At 36.5% G+C, this 4,792-nt stretch overlaps 1 pseudogene; it reads right to left on the reverse strand.

The window, feature by feature from the left end:
* Positions 1-2,184: 2,184 nt before the first annotated feature.
* On the reverse strand, positions 2,185-3,802 carry LOC101091247 (annotated as a pseudogene).
* Between the last annotated feature and the right edge of the window lie 990 nt (positions 3,803-4,792).

Below are 4,792 nucleotides of genomic sequence, written 5' to 3' on the forward strand. Positions count from 1 at the left end.
CTTCTTCCAGCGTCTTTCCAGTTTTACAAACCCAGGATTATTTTTCACAAGGATCTGGAAGCCATCCCTTTGAAATGTAATCCCCAGGAAAGACAGAGTTTCTATGTCTCAGTCTCTGAGAGTGGGTAGGAGCCAAATTTAGATTAGTACCAGTTAGCGAACAGAGATGGCCTAAGCATTTTGATCAACCTGCCTCTCCCCTAACATCCTCCAGAGTTTTTCTAGTGGCTCATCCAGCATTTAAAAACCCTCCTGTCTTTTGCATCAGTGGAGTTGAGTTCAATCTCTCTGTCTCATGGCAATACTCTTGACCTCTACTGTGATATTCTTGAACAAAGTCCTCATTGCCAGTTTAATTCCATCCAATGAATTTTTTAACAAGTCTTTGTCTAAAATCACTATGTGCAATAATCTCTGGGGAATCCATTCCTATAAAGCTTCAGGAATGGTCTAGTCAGACTATATTTGAGTGTGAGAATTTGGTGCTTTCCTAATTGCCTACACAATCACTAATGATTAGAAAAAGGCTTACTTTTTCCTCATTTAAATATTTTATTTTCAATAGCTATAGGCAGTCATTCCTTGGTTTTTATTTTCTGACCTTTACTTACAACAAAAAAAGGTATCTCCAGGAGAAATTCAGATCTTGTATTCTGAAACATCATCCCATGTGTTAACGGTTTTCCTGGGCTTATTCTTCAGCAAATGTGCAACAAGGGCTAGACTTTTGTCAGTCCTCAGCACATAAGCTTCATTCAGATATTATGGATCCTCTTTGCTCTTAAAGGTATAAGGATTCTTTTAAAAATATGTAATTTAGTTGAACAGAGTTTTAGATTTTACAATTTTGGCGGTTCATATATCCCAATGAGAATTCTATATAAGGTATAAAAAATTATTCTCTGCAAACTGCATCTTTACATAGGCAATTGAAATTCTGTTTACATTTCAAAGTGCTGAAGGAACTCTTCACCTGGGAGATATGTATTACCTAACCAACTCTGCTTCCAGCCACAAGTCCTCTCCAACCTGAATTAATGGAGTAGTATAGCTGTTCTCTGCCTCAACATTGGCTCTGTTCCCTCTGTTGTTAGTGCTTCATATTCCCCAACTCCTTAAGTAACTGAAGATATTTTCATGTTAATCTAGTTCTACTACTTAAAAACCCTCCCATAAATTCAGAGATACTTTACCTACAATATTGTATTTCCTAAGTCAATGAGATTTTCAACTAAAAGTGAGTTAAATTACACTTGCAATTTAACTTGCTCACTATTGTTGGTCATTTCTATTAGATTTCTTGTTGTAACTAATGCTCTAGAAAATCTTTAGCAGATTTTTATCTGTGCTTTAGCTGAGTTCATTTTTAAATGGCTTATAAATATTTTCTAGTATCTTTTCTATGATTGCTCTTGTATAATTTTTGTTCATACTCACTATTACAGAATCTGCCTAGAGTTGCTTTATTCATACATCTAGAATACTATTATCCCATCAATAATTGCTAGTTTGTCCTTGCCTTCTGTTTTTGGTAAATTACTATTGATATTCCCAAAGGTCCCCACCAAAGTTCCACAAATTGAATGGCCCATGACAAAGTTTATTTTCCCTTATCATTAAATCTGCTAGGGAGTTTGCTAGGTTCTTGCCTACCTGTTAGATTTCAGCCTGGTTAATCTTGGGCCAAGTGATCACCTTTTAACTATGTTCCTTTTTTATGGATTTGAGACAGATTGCTAGAGAATTGACTGACAGAACTGATTATCAGCATTGTGACAATGATTTATCTTATCCTTGGATTTGGGAAGAGAACATATGGTCAGTGACTCCATTGGTTGCAGAAATGACATTTATCTTTGCTTCCTTGCTCTTGTTTTATGCTAATGCATAGCTTTGCAGTTTAAAAATATCTCTCATCATGTTTCCTGAGGATTATTTTTTAAACTTCATAGTCCAATTGATCTAAATGGGCAAATATATTCCTCTCCTTGCCTGGATCATACTAAAAAAAAATCAACTTAGGTTATTCCAAAGTAGAGAAATTGTCATTAAGCCATTTTCTTTTATATCCCAGAAACTCAATAAAAACTCTGAACAGTTATCAACATGCTATTTAAATGTAATATTTGTAGTCTTAAATAACCACAAATCATAATACATTTTCTACTACCTTATTTTTTTAATGAAACACGGCCAATTTTATTCAAATTTCCCCAAATTTATGCTCAATATGTTGTTTCTACAATGTATGCCACCCTTTATATAATGGTTTTATTATTTTGTCTTTATTTTATAGGTTTTTTTCATCTTATCTTTATACAGTTCTTCAGTAGAAGTCAGAGTCCTCAGTTGCCCAGTTAGAAGCCTCTGACCTACTTTTCTTTTTTTCTTTTTTTTTTTTTAACGTTTATTTATTTTTGGGACAGAGAGAGACAGAGCATGAACAGGGGAGGGGCAGAGAGAGAGGGAGACACAGAATCGGAAACAGGCTCCCGGCTCCGAGCCATCAGCCCAGAGCCCGACGCGGGGCTCGAACTCACGGACCGCGAGATCGTGACCTGGCTGAAGTCGGATGCTTAACCGACTGCGCCACCCAGGCGCCCCGGTTTTTGGTCTTTTTAATCACTTGCTGATAGCGTGAAGCTGCATGCTTACCTATAACCACGTGACCTAATTTAGACTCAGTCTTGGCAGCCAGTCTTGCATTTCTCATCACATTGACAATCCACCTTTCATGTTCAGTTTGTCTGCCAACATGTGAGTGCAGATACACAGGTGAATGCAACAAAAAGTCTCAAATATGAAGAGTCAATGATTTTCAGCGAAATCCTTAAGCTACCTAGAAGTCATTCACAAGTACTGATTCACATTCCCTCAGTATGTGGAATTTTCTGAGCTCCATCAAAGTCCAAGTTAACATAAAAGCATTCAAGAAATTCTGTAACTGGGTCTTTATATGTGTAAGACTGTGTTCAATAACTTTAACCAGATCTTTTAGCAGCTGCTGGCATTTTTGAACATCTTTGTTCGTTATGATGGCTGTAGCCTAATAGCGAGGAATATGTGGGCATATCATCTAAATTGCATTAAGATATGATGGCTGGCAAAAGAAGAGATCAATAATGTTATCATGCCCCTTGATTAGTTGAAGAAAACAGAGGACAGTGGATGAACCTTGTTTGCTGCTGAAGATACCGAAGTGGAAAACTCAGAATTATTACCTATGGTCTCTTTTAACCATGTAAGGTCTTCCATTGCTGCATCCCTGCTCTGAATTAAGATTTCAGAGGCCGGTTTTCCCCTGAGTGAACTCAAAACATTTCTGGCTGTTGCTGGAACCAACATTCTAAAGAAGTAAAGATATTCTGGTGCTCCAGAGTAATTCCCATATTCATATTGGATTTTACATAACTCTAGAGTATATCTAAATATTCCTACCTAAAACCATGCCTGCCCACCAGGTACTTAAACAGCATCTGCCCATCTCTGGTTGACTGCATCTGCCTTGTAGTTTCTGGATCTTCAAATGTCTTCACAATTGGTTCCATTTCTGCCTGAAGCTATTTCAGTCATGCAACAACTGTGGTTCTTTTTTCTCTCGAAGCATGCAGAATATCACCAGAATAAAGGTTTTTGTACATATTGGTAGCAAAGTGTATCATGTTGATATCACTAAAAAGATACAAATTCCCTTGTAATTTTTTTTTCATTATACATCTCTTATGGAGAGAAACTCAACAGAAAAATTAGATGTCAATCCAAAAATGTGTGTGATGTGAATAGTCAAGATGTACTCCACCATCTTGCCAAGGAAAACTGTTTCAACTATGTTATTGACGTAGACACAGGAAAGAATCACAAATTCAACAAATGTAAAATAACTTTTATTTACTTTACGGTGGAGGAGAGACTTTAAGGTGACCTCCATGATTTTTGTATCCTGGTATTCACACTCCTGTATAATCCTTCCCCTTCAGAGCAGGAAGACATGTGACTTGCTCTAAACAATGAAATATTGCAAAGGTGGTAAGGTGCTTACAATTATATTTACATGATTTCAAAATATTGCTGTGATTGTGGTTCTCATCCGATTAGCATCTCTCTGTCCGGCTCTTGCTCTCTCACTTGCTTCCCATCTCCTTCTCCCTGTCTCTTCCCATTACTTGTCTTGCAGTAGCAAGCTGCCATATGTGTTATAGCAATGAGAAAATAAATTCTTCAAACAACTTGAGAAAGGTTAGAGGGGGATTTTTCATCAGTGAAGCCTCTAAATAAGAAGGCAATCTGTCTGATGCCTCAATGGCAGCCTTGTGAGCCCTGAAGGAGACAACCAGTGGTCTTGCCTGGACTCCTGAATTACAGAAACTGTGAAATAATAAATGTGTGTTTTAAACTACTACAATTATGTGTAATTTATTACACAACCATAGAAAATTCATATATCTATAAATGCTACTTTTCTATTGTTGTTTTTCTATTTCACTTACTACCATCATCATACATTCATTTATCTAGGCTTAAAATATGTCACCATATTTTTTTTCTTTTCCACCATTACCAACAATACCCAGTCATTCAATAAACCCTGTCTGTTGCATCTTAGATTACTCTGTGACCATCTAATCAAGTAATGGAATATTTCCATAACCCAGAAAATTTCCTTATGCATACTTCTATTCACTTATTCTCACCCCAGATTCTGGAAAAACAACGATATGGTTTCAACCATCATAGATTAGCTTTATTGCTAGAACCGAAAAAAAAATGGAATTCTCTATTAAGTACTCTTTTG

The sequence above is a fragment of the Felis catus genome, chromosome A1 (genome assembly GCF_018350175.1).
Source record: "Felis catus isolate Fca126 chromosome A1, F.catus_Fca126_mat1.0, whole genome shotgun sequence".
In the NCBI taxonomy this organism is placed as follows: Eukaryota; Metazoa; Chordata; class Mammalia; order Carnivora; family Felidae; genus Felis; species Felis catus.